At 31.2% G+C, this 22,055-nt stretch overlaps 1 protein-coding gene across 1 annotated transcript in view; it reads right to left on the reverse strand.

Moving 5' to 3' along the window:
- The window catches only part of Itpr (Inositol 1,4,5,-trisphosphate receptor), a 155,076-nt gene extending 140,057 nt beyond the window's left edge, over nt 1-15,019 (reverse strand). Inside the window, exon 1 of the mRNA XM_067270621.1 lies at nt 14,888-15,019. The gene's annotated coding sequence lies outside the window, so the exon portion shown is untranslated. The remainder of the gene's footprint in view (nt 1-14,887) is intronic.
- Nucleotides 15,020-22,055: the final 7,036 nt, after the last annotated feature.

Here is a 22,055-nt window from a genome sequence, read left to right on the forward strand (position 1 = left end):
GAAAAAAAAATATTTTAAGCAAAAGGTTATTAATTTTTAATGTAGAATTAGAAAATGCAATAAAAAATTGGAGAAAATGATATTGACCTCATTTTCAGCAACAGTAGCACCATCTATGATTAAACTTATAATGCCAAAAAAAAAAAAAAAAAAAAAATAGACAGCCGGATGGCCGAGCGGTCAAGGTGGCAGCCTACTGCTCTGGGGGACCCGGATCGAATCCGAATGGGTCGAATAATCCCCAGGAATTTTTCGGAGGGTGGTCCGTTCGGATATGTCGGGCCCCGTCCCTCACCACCCGGTCGCCCCATTGTGGGCCTGGCCAAACCCATAATGGGCCTTCTGAAAGAGGCCCTCTTAGTGCCCACAGGGCGGAAAGAGTTAAAAAAAAAAAAAAAACTTATAATGCCATTTTGTATCCTCCTTGATATCAAACAAATTTGGTTTAGAACATTTTTGTAGAATGCATATTTTTCAAGATATTTCCTGATAATATAAACAGAACAGGCACCCTGTACATAACAAAATTTTGATAAAACATGCTTCTACTGACATAGATTTCTGTTAACTAAACTGAAAAATCTATTATAAAACATATTTGTAAAACAAAGATGTATAGCTGATCTATAAAAAACTAAGTTACAAATAATAATAAAATTAATTTATAAACACTCTCTGAGAAATATTCTTTTCACTTATTTAGTTTGCTTATTATAGTTACTAATAAATCTTATCAATTACATTTTGATGGTTGTAAAACCCAATAAGTTATTTCAAGTTAACCATTTATCTTACCAAGTGATTAAGAACAAACCAGCTGCCTACTGGATAATAGATTCAAACTGCTGAGCAAGCAAGACTTGTGCCAACTGAACTAACCAGATCTTGTGTGCTAATAATTTCAATATGATTAATAAATGATGACAATAATAAATCTATTATTTAGCAAATACATGCACCTTTTCCTCATCTTAGATTACTTACTAATGTAAATTTTACTCAATTAACAGGATTTTCCCAAATTTTAATTTCTTTAGGCCACATTCTGAAAACATCAGTGTACTGTTATTTAAGTTATAAAATTTAATAATAAAATTTTTAACAATATAAACAGTAAAAACATCCAATAAAATATAATAAACAATAAATTTTTTTATATGTCCTTTCTATACACCTCACAAAGCTAACAGTCTCTTCAGCTGAGTCAACCTTTTATTAGAGGCTTCTCTGCCTCAATATGCAAAAACAGTAAAATTCTAGGGTGACAGCACAATTACAAAAATGAATTATTTAATAAAATGACAAGGATGACAACACACAAAAATAATTAATAACATAAAAGTTGACTCTGCTGTAGAAAATGTTGTGTTTCTGAGATGTGTGGAAAGGACAAATTACAAAGACATTTAATTGTTTATTCTATTTTATTAAATTTTTTTTATTGTATTATTGTCATCTTGGCAATTTTATTAATTAAAACAGTTTTCATAATTCTGATAAATAATTTCTGATACATGTTATAAACAAATCTATTCATTTTATTTTGTAATAAGTAGATTTATTTACAATAAATGAAAAATATGCAAAAGAGATATTTTGATAGAAACAAAAAGTAAAAACAAATCAAAAAATAAACTTCAGAATACACTTCCTGATTATTTTAAGCCAATATTTTTCAACATGATTTTCTCAAAGAATAATTATATTCTAAATCAACTGTTGCATTATGTAAAAGAATTATATGTGCCTTAAATTAATAAAAATGTTAAAAAAAATACAATCACATTTTTAAAATTGGAAATAAGTTTATTCTTCAATTGCAAATGCTTTTGGCCAACTTCATAAATCTTTTTCAGGCTTATCATAACAAATAAAAATTTTCGAATATAATGAAAATTTTGTTACATTCGTAAACTTTGATTCATTAAGATAAGCCTGAAAAAGACCTATGAAGTTGGTCAAAAGCATTTGTAATCGAAGAATAAACTAATTACCAATTTTAAAAAGTAATTGTAAGTATTTTACATCTAAGTCAGTTTGTGAATAAGTTAACAATACAAAAAAAATTATAAATCAAATTACATAACATTATAAAAAAATTCAATTGTATTTAACTGTACTACTTTTCTCATGCTTTTTAAAAAGCAAAATATTTTCATTTCAGATTCTTCACATCATAAAAGTCAATAAAAGAAATAAAGATTGAAAGAGAATACAAAATTACTGCCATCACTTAACATGTCTCATTTCAGAATTAACATATATAAATTGAAAAAGGGAAAATTCTATATGGCTGATCCACCAGTGACACAAATAGGAAAGCTAACACCTGAGTTCTTGCAGGTGAAACAACTGCAAGGATGTTCTGTTGTTTTATTTACTTATGTTTGTCCTGATATGAGATAAAGCTAACAGTAACAATCTGGCATTTTCTCTCAATTTATTTCTCTTGTTGATTTATGATAACAGTTGTATGGCCTGAAAGCATTTAGATATTCTTTTTTCACTGTAAGAAATATATACTAGCTTGTGTATTTATTTGATACATCCATACATTTATTTGTATCGAAATAACATTTCATCTCTTATTATTTCTCTTTCATTCATTAGCATTTGGATGTCTTCAGTCAGGGTCATTGAGAGCTTGTATAGAATGCAGAACTGATCCTTTTAACCTTTTTCTTGAACAAATGAAATACACAGAATGTATCTTTATTAACTAATAGCAATCTTAAATATTTTATTTTGTGTTAGTAAAAATGTTAATTTCAAAGAGGTAGGAATCACTTAAGCTCCTAATTCTCTGATCCTGGAAAAAATCCCAAACTTCCTCTCTTGACAGCCCTGTCTTCAGTTAGTTATTTTGTCTGAAAATTAATAAAGAAATGGAAAAAACAATATCAATACATTCATGACATTACTAGATTTGAAAATACCTACAATTTAGATAACTTTATGTCCTGAGTTCAAATTGTTTTAATAGTTATCCCAGGAAAAAAAATGAAAATAAATGAATATTTTCTATGTATAAAGCACTAACTTCAAAGATTATTAGTGAGGTTGCGGCCAAAGTTTTAAATGTATAAACTTATATGTCGGATGTTCAGTGTTGCTTTCCTATAAGCCTAGAAGTTTGACAATGGTGTTTGGAAAGTCAGTGGAATCGTGCTCGACATTCCAAATGCCATTGTCAAACTTCTAGGCTTACAGGAAAGCAGCACTGAACATCCAACGTACATGTTTTTGCATTTAAAACTTTGGCTTCAACCTCACTGTTAAAAATTGATTTTATACAGTCAATTCACATTAATACAAATTACTAGTGGAACAGTATCAAAAATTCATATTAATGATTGTCAAGGTCAAGACTGCATAATTTATAAGGTTAAGACTTAATATGCATTGAAATCTAAATTATAATATTTTGAATTAATTTAAATATATTAAACATTCCGAAGCCCGATACATAGATACTCAACCAAATGATCGCCTTAAACAATCAGGCTTTAAATCTGCTATAGCTCGATTGTTTAAGGCAATCATTTGGTTGAATTAATTTACTAAATAAAGTTAAATAAAATAAAATATATTTATAAAAACAAATTAATGTTCTATATGATTTTCAAATCACTGTATGCCCTCCTTGATATGCAAATTAGCATGTTTGCATGGGACCACATCCATTTAAAGGAGTGTGTGCCCTTAAACTTTAACCCCTATTTTCTGAGTACAGTAAAATGGTATGCCAAAACCTGATGTTTGAATTGTTCTACAATCGGAGGTTTATTATCCTTTTTATTTGTTGGAGATAAATGATATATGAATTGTTTACAGTATTTTGTTAAAGAGTGATATTAATAAACTTTTTGCATACAATCAAAGATTGAACCCATCTTTTCTTATTAGGAGAAGAAAATTATTGTACTCAAAATGAAACATTTATTACAGTACCACTTTTTATTTAAAACATCAAAAAGTTAAAATTATTGGAAATAGGAATATTTTTGGTAATTGTGAAGCTAATTTATAGTTTCATTTAATGAATTTTAGTATAATTTTCATTTGCTTTATTGTGTGAGTTTTATTTATCTATTATACACACCCCAATGTGCATGAGGAAGGAATAGTGTGAAAATTAATATTGTGATAATGGCATTTTTTCAGAGTAATGGTAAAATTCACTTTAAAATGAGAATTTGCTTTATCAATGTTCATTTTAAAGCCAGTGAATTGTGTATAATTCTTTTAAATAAAAATTATTTTACTTAAAATAATTAATGGATCTTTTGCTCAAAAATGTTAAAATGTACCTTAAAATGTACTAACTTTTTCAGATGCATCTACACTCGTGTTTGTGAAAATTGCAACACCATGAAGGAATTGTCAGAAATTAATGAACTTTATTCCATATATTACTAATAGTGGTACAAATAAACGATCAAATTTACAAGACAAAAAACAAAAAGATTGTCGGAAATCAGTACTTTGTGTGTCCACCACACTGAGCGATGAGAGCCTGTACACGTCGTGGCATTGAATCATAGAGGTTCTGAATGTAATCCTGGGGAATAGCATTCCAGATGGCTTCGACTTGACGCCAAAGTTCAGTCTTATTGTGTACCCCACCAGCTGTACAAGCGAGTTGTTGACCAATGAAATCCCAGATATGCTTGATGGGCGACATATCCATGAGAATGGAAGAAGGCCATGGAAGAAGCAAAACCTGTTGTACACTGAAGAAGGCTTGTGCAGTCTGAGAAACATGTGCACGGGCATTATCCTGCTGAAATACAGCACCCGGCATGCATTGAAGAAGGGGGAGGGCCTCTGGCTCCACAATTTCCTGTATGTAGCGATCACTGTTGAGGTCACCCGCAATGTGCACTAGATGGGATCGACAATTATACCCAATAACTCCCCACACCGTGATGCCAGGCATTTGTGTGGTATGACGCTGGATAACATGCTGTGGGAGCAGACATTCCCCTCTGTAACGTCTGACGCGTCCTTTTCCGTCATTGTACTGCAGATTGTAGCGAGATTCATCAGAAAAAACAGCTTGTTGCCGCTGGGCATGCCACGCGCTGTGTTGCTGAGCCCATTGAAGTCAAAGGCGTCTGTGAATCAGCGAGAGGGGAATCCTGCATAGAGGAACCCTTGCACGCAGTTCATGCTGCAGCAGACAAACTGTGGAGCTAGACAACAAAACACCTGTAGTCATGCTCCAACGTTGTGCTAACACATGAGAGGACACTGTACAGTCCATCACAGCCATGCGGATGAAGTGTCTATTGCTCGCCCCACTGCCAGGTTTTCGCCTTATTTGGTTCTCCTCTGTCCATTTCTTCCAAACATGCATCACTGTTGTGGCATTACACAGTGTGCGGGCTGCAATTTCTCGATACGAAAATCCACCCTCTCGCATACTAACGATGCGGCCTCATACAAATTCCATTAGTTGTTGGTATGGCTTCCTCTGCTTTTGATGAGGCATATTGACCACCAATGAAACGTTTACTGCAGACAGAGGAAGATAAACGAATTTCAATGCATCTTTACAGTACTTTATATACCTGGAACAAGCGGCTGATAAGGAGCCGTTTCTCGTTCCACACATGCGCAATTGCTTTGTAATTCTAATCATTTTCATGTCTTACCTCACTTTACATTTCCTGTAAGTTTGGTTCAATTTGCACAATTCCTTCATGGTGTTACAGTTTTCACAAACATGAGTGTATAAGGAAATTAAGTGTTATAGCTTTTGCTTAATTTTAATCTGATTTCTTACTGTACTTCAGCATTACTAATTTTTTAGATATACTTATTACATAAAACACTCATGGCCACCTTTTAAAACCAGCAATAAGTATATTCTTCAAATGCAAGCATTTTCATATGTCTTCAGGCTTGAAAGTTTCAGATCTTAAAGATATGCCTGCAGAAGATCTATGAAATTGATTGAAAACATTTACATTTGAAGAACATACTTATTGTTGAATTAAACAGTTGGTTTGAGTGTTTTATCTGATCTCTAATTTAATTTGTAAATATATTGATATACTTCTTCTTGGAGTTTAATAGTTTTCTTTAACAACATTAGGTATAATTTTTGCAAAATTTTCTTTTTGCTACAAAGGAAGTACAATTTTTACATGTGCCTAATAGCAGATTTTTTTGATTGCAAATTAAAGGGCACTGTCTAATTAGTATATATCAATAATAAAAATTTCCAGAATACAAAACCATGTGCAGAAAAAACAATTAAAACATTGCTATTATGCACATAGATTCTGCCCATTTTCAATACAAACATTAATGGAAGAAGCTGAAAAGGACTGCATCAGATTTCAATGGGCATTGGTCCCAAGAAGATTGATTAATGGAAGTGACCACAAAAATTAAAGGTAATTGTTTTTTTATAAACTTCAACTGCAATGCACCAATAAACATGCTAATTAGTAAATTATTTTACAGGTTACCAGCAAAGGAATAAATACAAATCATATTAATCCAATAAATATTTATATATTTAATAATAATGGCATTCAAGAATGGGCAAAAGCAACATGTTATGACATCACAGACAGACCTACTGAAATTGAATGGTAATTTGCAAAATAAATGCTTGATATTACTATAAGCAAACATAAAGATGAAATAACAGTAACATCATTAGTAGTAGTTGTTAATTATGAAAGCAATGATGTCAAATTACTTTGTAAATAAATCTGAAAAAATTAATTTTGTTATGAGTAACTAAAATATGTTGCTTAATTTGCAATTAGAAAAGGTTTCGTTAATCAGATGTAAAAGTTGTACTTCCATTGACATATTTTCTACAGGAAACCCCAGTTGGGTTTCCTTTGGAAAATATGTCAATAAATATCAGAAAATATCAGTTTACAATTAAATATTAAAATAAGTTTTAACTGTATGAAAATCTGGCAGAATATTTACAAATGTTTTTTAATTCAGTAATGATGTAAAACAAGTCTTCAGTTGCAAAATTAAAATAGCAAGATAAAAAACAATTCACAGAAATTTTCTCATACAAATTAAGAAGTACTGTACATATACAACAAACACTCACTAATCTGAACAAGGCTTAATCCAAACCAACTTTGTGCATTTTTCTGCTAAATGTTCCAGCCAAAAAACAAAAATAAATCATAGTTTATTTTTTAAAAGCATGACAATAATATATACTTCATCACATTTTAACAAGTATATATACCAAATATATATGTGATATATACACTATATAGTAAACAATTTTTTAAAATATAAATATCTGTTTGTAGCTTTTTTTTACTTCCTTTTCTTTATAAAATCTCAATAATTCAAACTTTTCCCACACAATAATTATAGTAATTCAAATTAGAAAGAGTGGACTGTCTTGGTTTATTATAATTGTCTCATTGCATTTACAGTATATAAGTAATATTCACTGCAATCTACTGTAAAAAGAAATGTTAAATTTACATTGTTACTCTTTTTTCATGAGCTTCTGTAATCTAAAACAGTATCATCTCTGTATATAATACAAGAAAGATATCAGCTGTACATGAAGTGTTTAGCCGGCAGAAGAGGATAAGGGAAAGGAAAGGGAAGAAGGAGGGAGAGGAGATAGACAGTAGAAAAATGTAGAATCCCTCTGAATGGCATACATAAGACTACAGTACCCTCTATGTTAGCATGCAGTTTTTATGCTGCAAGGCCATAGTCCCCCCGAATGGTCTAAAAGAAAATCTGAGTGTAGTAAACACCAATAATTGAGTACCTCCGTGAATAGCTAATTGTGGAAGTTAGTGCCAAGTGGCTGTTAGTAGGAAGACTTATATCTACTTAATACTAATAAAACTGAATGCAATTGTGAATCTTAATACTACTTACAGCTAGACAGATAGTGAGAAAAGCAAACGAACACAGTGACAAACTAGACGAGATGAACAGACCGACAGAGACAAACAAGCCCAAAATTTTTTTTTAATGTATTTATTTAATTGTTTTTTTAAATGTTAACTTACTCACTAACTAAACTAACCTACCAAAATCTAGGATACAGCTAACCAAACAACTAAAGCTAACAAACCCTAACCCAAAATTTATCTTTGTATACTAGTACATTTATCAATTAACAAGACTTAAAATAAGTCCTGTTAATTTATAAATGTACTAGTATACAAAGATAAATTTTAAGCTATGATAAAAGACACAAAGGCATAATAATTGAAACCCTAACCCAACCTAACCTATCAAAACCTAACTGGAAACCAAGCCGAATCCCTAATCTAACTTACAACCAGGACTAACCAAATTTAGACTGAAAAGAAGACAGAAAATAAGAATTAAAATACCAAGTTGAAAGACAGCTATATAATGATAGTTGAAAAAAAAAGCAAGGAAAAGCTAATTTCCATTCATACCCCTGGAGTGGGTACTCTCAAGAGCCCCACTAAGGGATACAAATGCGAGTAGAAGATGGAACATTGTACACGTGTGAATGAGTTGCAAGGCCAGTTGTACCCTTCAAGAATAGCAGCTCTCATTAAACTATCCATAATGTGATTATACCTATTGCAGCAAAAAACTAAGTGAAGTGGTGTTTGGTCCTCCAGAATACCACAATCACATTGAGGATTGTCCCCAAGGTTAAATCTATGCAAGTATTGCTTAAAGTTGTCGTGTCCTGTAAGTAGCTGAGTGAGAGTGTAACTAAGGTAAAAGTGGGAAAGAATTGCAGTAGTGTCAACCTTGGGGATGAAAGTATAGGTGAGCCTACCAGTGGTGTCATGGTCCCAGCTGTCTTGCCAGAGAATGAAGATTTGCTTCTTGACATGATTGTTGATGTACGAGGTAGGAATGTAACTGAAAGTACTAGTAACTGAAGACTTTGCAGCTTGTTTGGCAAGGTGGTCAGCATTCTCATTGCCATGAACCCCTGCATGACCCAGGACCCATTGGAAATCTATTCTAATGTTGTCTAAGTGCCTGAAAATGTGATGTATGAGATGGACAAGTTTTAAGCAGCTATCTGACTTTGCAATCCTGTGTAAAACTACCTTACTGTCAGAATAAATGCGATAGTGTAAGTAGTGTCTTTTGTCCTTCCTACACCCAATGTGAATTAAGCTCATATAAATAGCTAAAGTTTCTGCCTGTGCTATTGAGCAGTGTGTACGTAGATGAAAGCAAGCGTTGTAAAGCTCACAGCCTAAGTCTGAGTAAACTACAAAAGTGGCACCCACATCATCACCCATCTTGGAACCGTCAATGTAAATCCTAAACTGTGGGACAATCACCTGGCTCTTCAAAATAAACGTCAGGGGCAAGCTGATGGGACGCATGGTAATCATAAGTCAGGAGGGTATTTTTGTCAATGCTGAATTTTTTGATATCATCAATCAAGGTCAAACTGGGGGGAATCTTACCTACTCTAATCATTTTGTTGATATCAGAGTTGCTATAATCCCACCAGGGTAAGGTGACGAGATTTTCCTGCCAAATAACGCATTTAATTTCTAAGTTGATAGAGGTCAACCCTGACATTACCAAAAGGACACTAGTGGGTGCAGTCCTATAAGCCTTACAAATGCTTTGAATCCTTCGAACAGATAAGTTTTTTACAGTTATGGACTTTGACGGACGGCCACATGGCCCCAGACCTGTATGGCATAGAGGAGTGCTGGCTGAATTTCACCCCTGTAAATAAGCTTAGTAGTGTTAGGGCCAAGGCTGCATGTGTTCCTAGCAATACTAATGACGACGTTGGCCATCTTTTTAGCTTTGTCCATGATGTATTTGATATGGGGTATGAAGTTAAGTCTCTCGTCAAGAATAACACCCAAATATTTAATTTCTGTTGTTTGCTTTATTCTGTGAGCATCTATTTGAAAGGTAAGCTTCCTGATGAGTAGCACATTCCTACCTCTGTGGGAGTTGGGGATTCCTACCTCTGTGGGGATAACCTTAATGGGTTACCTATCCACTGGTGAATGTTATTCAGAATGTCATTATATATGTCCTGTAAGCATTCACTGTTCCTGTATGAAGCAAGGATAATTGTGTCGTTTGCATAGCTCTGCATGTGGCAGCCAAGAGACAGGGTGTCATTTAAGTGCAGAATAGAGTTATAGGCTATGTTCCAGAGACCAGGACCAGACCTGGATCCCAGAGGACAGTCTCGAGTGATTGGTATGACTATGTTATTTTGTGTTGTATAAACACCTGCACTCCTGTTACTAACATAGGACTGAAGAAGTTTGTAAAGATTTTGAGGGCAGTGATGTGCAAGTAATGTGTGCAGGATAGAAGGCCACCAGGCATGATCAAAGGCACCTCTAAAGTCAACAATGATAATTGCAGTATGCTGATTGTTTTGTTTAGCCTGGTGGATGTAGTTAATGACCTGATGGATGACATCTACTGTATCTTTGTTTTTAGAGAAGCCAAACTGATTCTGATGTAGGACTCTATGCTTGTGTAGATGCCATGCAATCATTAGACCATCTAAGACTTTCCCCAGAGTTGGGAGAAGTCAGACTGGTCTGTATTTTTTGTAAGTGTTAGCACTGGTGAGTTTGGGAATCAATTTAACACTAGCCTTTTTCCACTGAGTAGGAAAAAGGCCAGTGTTCAAGAAGATATTAAAGAGAATAACAAACGCTGTAGGATTGGCCTCAAACACATGTTTTATCATCCTAGTTATATAATTATTAACAGAGGATATGCTATATATATAAACAAGACAGTAATTTATTATTTTGAATTTAGAGTTACAAACTAAGATCACAAAACAACAGTGCTGTTTAATTCACAAGTATAACAGATATTAATTAATATCAAAATTAAAGACAATGTCTATTGACGATATTCCCAATACTTTAATCATCAAACCTCCTATCTTATATGAAAAAAAAATCACAACTTCTCACTCTAATGTACATTTTATACAGATATTACTATATATATAAATTTTCAATCCTTCTAAATCTTTCTTATGCTTTCTGAAACAGGTTCCCTAAGTATACATCAATAAATAATATCATGGTGGCCTCACATCATCTTATTTATGAATAATCTCACATACACTTCATGCCATATAAGCACTTTTACTCCCCTCTAGGGAGAAGGAAAACCTTAGTTTTAATAATTATTTTAAGATGGTTTCTAAGATTTTGACATTAAATTTTTGTTCACTTCTGCAAGTCATTACACAGGACAAACTCCAGAGGTCATATCTAATGAAGAATCATTTCTATACATATATCTTTTGATTTTTATTCAAATAGGGATTTCTCACAGCTTTACTATGGACCACTGACACTACTAACAAAATTTTCTTCCTTTTTAGATTGGATATTATCAGTTATACCAAAGAATTTGATCGATCTAATTTAAAACTCACGATACCAAAGATTATCAAGCTGTAATAATTTGCTGTATTTGATTTGACTTATATTTTCAATAAGACAGAAAATGCAAGAATAATTCATATAACAAAACTATCATCATTTTTTAAAATAATTTTTTCGATTAGCTATTTGTTAAATTGCTTTTTATCAGTTTAAATTTCTCTATTATTCCTAGTGCTTTCAGGTTCCTAAAATGGCTGTAATGCCAAATGCAGGAAAGATGAGTAAAAAAGAAAAAGAAAAGTTATGAGTGTAGAGGATGGAATAGGAGTAATATATGGGGTCTTAGAAAGAGGACTGACAAGAGCATAATAAAATTGACCTTTGCATTTATAATCAGAAGGAAGGATTGCTCTAAAAAGGTTGAAGCTAAGCAAAGCAATTTGTGTTAAAAGAGTATGCATTTATACATCTTTATGTATAATATTTTTTTCCTGTTTTCTATTGTGGATTGATAATTTTAATGCATTTTTGATGATCATATAATTTTTTGATATTTATTGTTAGAATAGTGTCCACAAGAATGGATTACAGGAACTCAAAAATGCTAGAAAGAATAAAAAAACTGTAAACTCCAAAAATGAAGTTTAATGAATACCATAACTAACAAGTAATTTGACACTGAAGTTGTTTTTTATATTAAATATTTGAGAATTATTTCCAAATCAAGATCAGGAGTATAGTGAAGGAGAGGAAAGATATGCATATACCCCATGAACAAAAAAACTGAAATAAAGTTCTGTCCCATTTCTTCATTCCTTAAGAAGCTTGCAATGCTGCAAATGAAAATACTTGAATTAAATCTGTTTTTTTTCCCACTTGTTTTGTTTCAGATTTTAGCATCTAATTCAAAGTATCAAATTTATATTTAATGATTGTGATGTATGATTCTCTTATAAATATATCACTCACCAAACCATCATCAGTTCATGCCACGCAAAAAGAAAACTTACAAACATTTTCATCTATATGAAATAGACATCTTCAGGTCTCAACAATATCGAGCCAACGGCTAGTAAAATAGAATGGTTTTTCAAAAGTTCGGGTTGATTACATAATTCAAATATGTTTTAAACTAGATTTCACTGACAGAAACACACATTAAAGATAATTTAAATTAAGGAGGTTATTTGCGTCATAATAATTTATGTGAAATTAATTAATTTTTTATTTGGATATGGTTTAAATATTTTACATATTTTAAAATTATATTCCAAACATGACATAAATTTTGATGCAACATATTTCAATTATGTAATCAACCCAATCTTTTGAAAAAGCATTCTATTTTACTAGCAGTTGGTTCAATATAGTTGAGACCTGAAGATGTCTATTTCATATAGATGAAAGCGTTGAACTGGTGGTGATTTGGTGAGTGATATATTTACAATAACTCAGTTTTTGAGATATATTGATTCTTTTATATATACTTTACTGCAATATCTGTCTCAACATAAGTTGGCCATACATATACAGGTCTAAAGCACAGACAATATTTATATCAATTATTATGTTAGCAAATACAACAGGATAGTCAAGCATTGTTCATTGCTTTGCATTTTTTCATGCAAAATGTGCATGCCTAGTGTCCTCATAAGGATCACTTAACAGAATCTCACAAAATCTGAAATCTGTATGATATACTATAAATCACAAAGAAAATATTCACAAATCCATGTCAGTAACTTTCAAAATTATAACTTCAACAATAACATAATAATGACATATACCATTTGTTCAAAACTTGTCAAAAATTGCAGTATTATATCTGGTGACTGTCAAGTACGTCAGATATAATACTCTAGGATTATGTGCACAACAGTTATTGATGCAAATATCCTAACATTGGAGCACTGTTGGTCATGTTTGGTACATTTATAAATAAATACAAAACAAATGTCCTCATTTGAGGATGCCAGGTATTTACTAATTAACTTAGGTAAAACTTTTTTTATATTATACAGTATAAGAAAGTCATCATAATATTTAGCATTCAAACTCAATATTTTTAATTAAATAAATAATTCCTAAATTAAAACCTTTGCTTTTCATTAAAATTAGAATTTTTCAGACAAATTTAATATATTTTTTAAAAAGTTATGGAAAGAAAATACAGTTACTTTAAGAAAAACAACATTTCAAATGAAGTAGAAATCTTTTCTCAAACCTTTATTTGGGCCAACTTCAGTTTACAATATCATTCAAAACAAACACAGAATACATGTGGCATTATTTTAATTATAACTTTTTATACATTAGATAACAATATGTCATATGTATTTCAGATGTCAAAAAATTGATTTAATCTTATAATACATAATCATATCTTAGTCTAAAAAGCATTAATATTTTAGGAAAAATGAACAAAATAGTTATAAAGTTTTGATTCAGATTAAAAGTTTATATTAGATGCTTCTTATTTTACAACTGTCACTATCTTTACTAGTTTTGTGATATAGCACCTAATATACAACTAATTAAGCAAAAAAGTAAAAATGCAACTTAAAACAAAATCAAATCATTCTTTTGATTAATAAAGATACAATGAAATGAAAAATCATGCCTAGATTAAATAATTGAGAGACATTTACAAATTTTTGCTATAAACAATCATCGTATCTTAAAGAAATCAATCAGCACAACTTAATTTTGTTTTTATTAATTTAGATACATTTTATTATATGCATGAAAACAATAAATATATATAGCCTATTTTTTCAATTTTAGATAATGACTTCTTCTTTGACATTGAAGAAAGTGATATATTTTATCTTCAATAACATTCCGATAAAGAAAAATTTTTAAATGGTTTACTTTCATAAAGAATATTTCAAAATCAATAAAGTAATCATTCGATTATCTTATTTATAAATAGATATATTTTCTTTCAATTTAAATTTAAATATAGGAATCTAAATTTAAATTTCAGTCTGTTTTATATTTCAAACTTGTCAAACTTAAATAAAACTTCAGAAGGAAAGATTAGGATGCATTTTTTTCTAAAATTTAGTTAGAATTTTTGTATTGTACTTATATTATAACATAATATAATATATATATATACACTTATTTATTTGCCAAACTGATCTATATAATACAATATAATATACTGTACATATTATATTATAAAATATATATTATAAAATTTTCATAAATGAATTAAATGACAGAAAATCATGAAGTAAACATAGTGCTTTTATATTCCATATTACTTTAATACATATGTCATTAATTTCTGCAATTGATCAATTATATTTTAAACTGATCAATTATATCTGCAATTGATCAATTTCTGCAAGTGATCAATTAATCCTTTGAAGAAAAAGAAATAAACAGATGAAAATAATTTTCAATTTATCTTAATACATTCACATTTAAGCTGATTAAGCCTGAATTAATATATACAACAGCATATAAACACATAAACATTACCTAAACACGAGGATTTTTTAATAAATTAATTAATCACATACCAAAATATCCCGACTTTTTAATATTCATCTGTCATGTTTGAAAATTCTTGAATTATCGTAACATTTCGAAAGGTTATCGAAATATTTCTATACAAATGTCTCAAAGTAATCCACTCCTTCCGAAGCCATCTAACATATGTCACGTGAATAAACGTCACTTTTACAGGTACAATTTAGTTTTCAATTATCCGGGATGATCGACACGTTTAAATATTTAAAAATATATATATAATATAATATTATAATACACTAAAGTATATTTTTATCTAAATATAACACAAGTTTAATAAATGCAATGATTCTTTTTTTTCCCGGGAATAATTTCTGGTGTTAGTTTTTATTCATTCTTTCTAAAAATATATTTAAGAAAATAATTATTCAATTATATAATTCTGGTTTCGAACTGAATATAGGAATTTCTTACGAAATTCTATATTTGATTATATAATCAATACATAATAATAATGCCTACGAAGTCGATGTTTATCGTATTATAGGAGTTTTCGTGTATTTCAAGGTCGCTTTATAATTTCATTATTATTATTTTTTAGTAAACAATTGATACTCTGTTATAATTAGCCCTTTCTACTGACTATATTTCCTCTCGCATTTAATTTATTTTTAAATTCGGTACATACGATATCTGTAAATGCAAACACCTGTTGCATTTCCTGATGATATATATTATGATATTACGTAGATTACAAAGTTGCTTTTACTTAAAAAATCGATAATATCCGTGACTTATTACTGATTGTCACACACAAGAGCATTTATTGAATTACATTACATGTTCCATTCCATGAACTGTATTTATAGCTATTTTGATGTGTGTACTCTTTGAAGTGACGTACCGGTAGTCTAAAACAATATACTGTAGTTATGTATAGTCTTGTTTATTTTTTTAATAAATTTACTTCTGTTTTTCATCTATACTCTTTCTCTCTCTCTCTCATAAATACAGCATTAAATTTTTATCTTTGTTATTAATCTTTACGGCAATCGTTATACATTATGGCTTTACGTATATATTGTGGCTTACTTAAACAGCCTAAACTATCTTTAAAATTATTAAAAATTTAAATTTTAGTTTATAATTTTTGTTATTTATTAAGAAAAAAGCGTTTAAACGATTTATAATAAATCATTTTTATGGCAGTACAGTATATAAATTCTTTTAATTTAAATACCAGTATTTAAATTGTTTTTTAGCGCGAATAATGTTTTAATGATCTTTTTTCTATTCTTTTTTAATTTTTTTAATACATATATATGTTTAAAAATTCTTATCTATTCTAATGGCAGTAGACCGATTGCTCTTTTGACAGAGACATGTATTTTATAAATACTGTATATGCTGTACAGTACTTGGAAATGGATCATAGGGAAATAAGTTTATTCTAGAATTGTAAATGTAAGGCAGTATTTATATCTAGAACAATGTAAATTCATAGTATAGCAATGGGTCAAAAAGAAAAAAATGAACACCCGAGGAATATTGTAAAACGATTATTGAGAAGTGTTCATTATTGGGAAGGAAACTTCAATTTTCATCATTTTAAACATATGAATGTTATAAAACTTTATCTCTATTTATCAGACATTTTCAAACATACGTATTTACAAAGCTTAATCTTTCGAGAAAAAGCGAATGGCGATTATCAAAGGGTTTTGAAATTTATGTAGGCGGCACACGAGCGTCTCCACGCAGCTGTACAGTACAGTACAGTACAGTACTGTAGCTTTGCATGTCAGGGATCACGTGATCCAGAACACCGACAAACATTGTTTCTATCTGACGATTATCATTAGAAAATGATCTTTATTCTTTAATTGAATGTTTCGAAAAAAATATTAATAAACTTTAAAATATGCATCAAATTTTATTTAATTCACAGCGTTTTAATTTATGTAGAGATAAGAATTTTATTTTCAAGAAACGATGTTATTAATACTATCAGAACATGGTGGGATGACAAATGGCCTCGCTACTTCTATAAAATACCACAAAAATCCTGTGACGGTAACACAATTTAGCGAGATCATGCCGCTATTTGAAGGCCGTGTTTGAGATTTCGTGCTTATTCAAGCACGAAATCTCAGATCCGGAGGTAGGCGTTAATTCTAAAATAATAACTTTGTTTTCTAGCGCTAACTTGATAATTTGCTTGGCGAGATAATGCCGCTACTTTTAAAAAACACATGTAGGTAAGAGTTTATTTCCATGTAATTGTGATACTATCAGGATGTGATGGAATAGCGAAGTGACGTCCATTTCTAGAAAATGCTACAAAATTCCCAAGACGGTATCGCAATACGGAGAATACATGCCGCCATTAAATAAACATGTGCCTCTCAGTCTTTCCGGGTACGGCCAGGTGCCACCGAGAGCAACCACAAGTTGTGGATAGTGAAACGACCTTAAACGAGGTTAACAACAAAATAAATGAATGTAGCACATCAATGAATAAGCACTAATATTAAAGCACTGGCAAGCAGTGGCACTAATATTAAAATATTTATTTTATTTTATAACAGGTATTTACTAACAAGTGATTTCATATTTGGGTGCTTCACGGTAGTTGGCTTCGTACTTGTCTTTCAAATGACAAATTTTAAAATGTGGTCTTATTTTAATTTAATTTAATTGTTTTATTTCAAACTACTTGGAAAACAATTGAAAAACAATGAATATTTATGAAGATCGAAGACTAGAAAAATCTGAATTTGTTTGGATAAGAATCGGTAGGTCTATAATTAAAACCTATGCTGGATTTACAATAATTTCGGAGCTAATAACAACATAAAACCACTGAATACTGTTAGTTAGTCATAGGTTCGCGCCAACGGACTGGTCACGTGAAGTTTTCTGGGTTTTCTTCACGTTAGCAGCATCTAAATAGGAGCCAGTTTTCCACAAAAATCCTCCCGGGAGACATCCGCAGATCGCCCATGTGTCGCGTTGACATAACTTACAAATGATTAAAAACGAAGATGAGAAACCACGTGCTAATACAAAATCCTAAGTATAGAAGTAGTGTATTCGCATGCATTCGGGGTTTATGTCAAAGATAAAATTTCCCATATTCTCATTGTAAATCAGGTCATTAATGGAAGTGGATGAAGGCGGGTAAACTATGTTAATTCTGACGTAAACATCAAAATGAGCAAAATTGTGGTCATCCGTATAATCTGAAGATGATGATACAGTACCATACAATCACCAAAAACAATATAGCTAAGTTATTAAAGATGACTTTAACTACGAAATTAGTATGTAAAACCAATTTGCGTTGTTTAAATTGATGATATCCTAATTTTATGCAAACAACTGTAACATCACTGAGATTTTGTGTTCTTTTTTAATTCACAGCAAAAAATATTCAAATGTAATAGATAATTTTTGATGAAATTTTTACACAGTATTTTAAAAATATGTTAAATATTGAATAATATTTAATATATCTTATTATATTTATTTATTTATTTATATACATGTTTGGTATATATTTTTGCTTTTATCTATACAAGCAAAAATCTCAAGATACATATTAGTTTACGGGATGATTCAGAACTTCTGAAATGAACTGTGCTGCACGATAGATCTCGCAGAGAAAAACATTTTATGCGCAGCAACCCATGTTCTTTAACGCGTCGTTTAGAATCTACAAGACTGCGCAGACAGGTAATACAAAAATGAAAGTAATAAAATAATGACACGAAATATGCATTTATTGTTACAAGTATCCTTGCAGACTGTTCACAGAAGGTATTCAAAGTCTTCCTCCTGAACTTCAACTGTTTCGACGGTCGGACACGATCGAACATATTGGGGTCTCTGCCGAGTTTGGAGCAAACTGTCTGTATTTGCACTATTAGTTCCTCTCTAGTGTCTACCTGCGTGGCGTAAATGACACTCTTCAGGTGTCCCCATAGAAAGGAACCACCAGGCGCTAGGTCGAACCAGCGCGCTGCTCAGGCCCATGCAATTGGATTGCATGCCATTGTTGCAAGGAGTCTGAATCACACTGTACATTTATTTTCCAAATAATATAGCATTTAAAAATCATACAAACTTGTATACTATCTCTACGAAAAGAGTTTTCAAGATCCGTACGTAAATGGCGTAGTAGTTTTCAAACATGTTATACTGCTAAAACTGTATGACTGTTTTAAAAAACGTTTAATTTTAAACGTAAATTAAACTCTTTTATAGTTGTGTTAAAGTCATTTCAAGAATATTGAAGAAAGTAATATCTTTGATATATTTACGAATATATTACTCAAATACTATAAATACAAACGAACAGTTATTTATTGTAACATCGTTACAATACCGGGCTGAAATTTCTAATCATATTTTAATTTAAAAAATGCACGTGACTTCGGCTCCAGACTGGAAAGTTGGTGTAAAGTTCCTTCAGTGATACTGCTCAAAAATACTCTAACGTTCAGCCAAATTATTTCAGATGCAACGACTTTAAGACAGAAAGTGAAGCTCGAAGCCTGTTTCCGTGACGATGCTTGTTTTCCTGATTTTATTATCGTCATGACGTTGCTTCATCCAAAACTTTTTGTAGTTATAGCCTGCATAATGTGTGTGCACTATATTCACGTGTTAATCTTACTGTCAAATCCAGTTCCGGTATTAGTCTTATTTCACAACTTTCAAAAGTTTCCTTTATTTAGATGTTTTTTTTTTTTCGCTGAGTTTTACTTTCAAACTGGTTCAACCAGCATTTTTACGGGATATAATAGATAAGTGATTCACGTACCGTACAGTACATATAGTAGGCCTATAAACCTGTTGATGTTATGCCTTTGCGTGGCTATTTACTAGTTTTTACTAGTTTTATTAATGTTGCCAGCCGAATTCGCCATAAGCTTTAAGCCTATATTTTCAGTACCATCACTTCAATTATGCATAAAGTAAATTACATACATGGGCATCAGCTGCAACTCTTTCAAGGGGGACAAACGGGTACTACCATTATTATAATTGTTACTTATATCAGGCAATTTACCGTGCTATGAATGAGGCAGAAAATAGAATTTTCGGACACTCATTGGGGAATTAATTATAAGATTCCAACTTCCAAATATCGCCTTCGGTTGGAAGGTGCGGTCCAGTAGGGAAAATGAACTGTTTGCCTCCACCGGATGCTCGCGCATACATAGGCTACCTTCTGTATTTCTCACAATGATTGTGATATCTTAGAAATTCAAAGATATATCTGTATTTAAAATTAGACATTAGCGATGTTGAGGCCGAAGTTTTAAACGCGAAAACGTATACGTCGAACATTCAGCGCCGCTTTCCTGTAAGCCTAGAAGTTTGACAATGGCGTTTGGAATGTCGAGCACGATTCCACTGACTTTCCAAACACCATTTTCAAACTTCTAGGCTTACAGGAAAGCGGCGCTGAATGTCCGACGTACAGTACACGTTTACGCGTTTAAAACTTCGGCCTCAACCTCGCTATTATTTAAAAACTTGTAAAACTATTCATTGTGAATCGTCACAAAATTCACTTAAATGTTAAAAATACCACATGTATTAACTTTAATAATTCAATTGAATGTATTGACTTAATCATTCTGTTATTTTACATTATCATCCTGTGTTATGCTGATAACGAAGGGACAACGAAAAGGATTTCCTTGTGTCGCTAAGTCGAAAGAAATCTTTATTTGAACGGAACAGCATGCATTAACAAATGAAGATAATAAAATTACGATAATTTTATCAAATTTAATGTAAAAAGATAAAATAATCTAGCAAAATGAACTTATTAGATTATTAAATAAAAACGAGTTAGTCCAAGTACATTTAAACAATTAGAAAATGCGGCAACAAGTTGTAAATTTTTCCGGAGAAAAACACCAAGACATACTAAGATTGCAAAATTGGAGATTGGTTGAGGTGCCATTTGTTATAAGATTTTTAAAAATAACTTTTATATTATTAATTATTAAAAAAAAATAATTTTGTGGGTAGAGATGAGTTTTATTAAAAAATCGTAAATGATAATAACGAATAAATCTTTATTAACTTCGACCCTCTCGAGATATAACACGTGACCACCCACTATCCTCAACCTTTAATTACCAAAATTTAACAGCATCAATGCTTAGCTACCGTGTCAAATTTCGTTTCTTAATCTTTACCCCATCTTTAGATAATAAACGAAACACACACGGAATGTTTTTCTGGGATTTTTTATTTTCACTTTTTTGGGTTCAGGAGTCTCAAAACGTAGAGAATTGCAAACACTCGGAAATTTTCCTAAGAGTTCGAGAATCCATTTTTTTAAAGTTTTTTTTCTACCAAAATGAATAATATTTATAAAATATATAAGCCAATAATTTGGAAATTTTTTGTTCAATAATTTAAATAGGCCTATCGACAGAAAAAATTTTAATGATTAAAGGGCCTGCTAAGGGGCAAAAGGGTCCGCTTTACACCCGGACCTCATACGAGCTCTCGATGGCCCCGGGGTTGGTATGCAAATAATCGTTACGATACCTTACAGGGAATGGGAGTGTTTACAAAATGTTACGTAATGCTAGGATCTCAAACCTTGGATGACAGAATGATTCATCTTTGTTTCCGAAGGGTTGTTTCCAACTTAGTCAGCTGATATATATAGGCTATAATATGCGCTTTCGCTTTCATCACGTAAAATTAGGCTACTGTTACTTATTTTTACGTTAAACTGTAGCTAATAGGTGTAGTGCTGGCTGGAAAAAAATACCAGTCATAATTTTTTAAACTTATCTCTCAGCCTCCCAATGATTTATCCCAGCTACGGGATCATGTGCAACGAGATAAATTATGGAGCGTTACAAAGGGTGAAGTGGAAGTTGAAAAGTATAAAAATAGCATTACCTAACTTATGAAGGTTCCATATATTGATTCCTGTAGATTCCGAAAGTATATAATTACTTAACTATAACACTTAACTGTAATGAAAACAAATACAATCTACACTGAAACATAAAAGGAATTCAATTCAGACTATATAATATACTGTTTATAGGTTAGCAGCGTGATTTTCCGTGCGCCTACTAGTTATTAAAATATGTCGACATTGCTTTTATATTCAAAAATAGAGAGAGTATTTAAACAAAATATTTTCTCTTTTTACTGTAAAAATTGAGTAATATC

This window comes from Centruroides vittatus, unplaced genomic scaffold (genome assembly GCF_030686945.1).
Source record: "Centruroides vittatus isolate TY-2023 unplaced genomic scaffold, ASM3068694v2 contig_1089, whole genome shotgun sequence".
NCBI lineage: Eukaryota > Metazoa > Arthropoda > Arachnida > Scorpiones > Buthidae > Centruroides > Centruroides vittatus.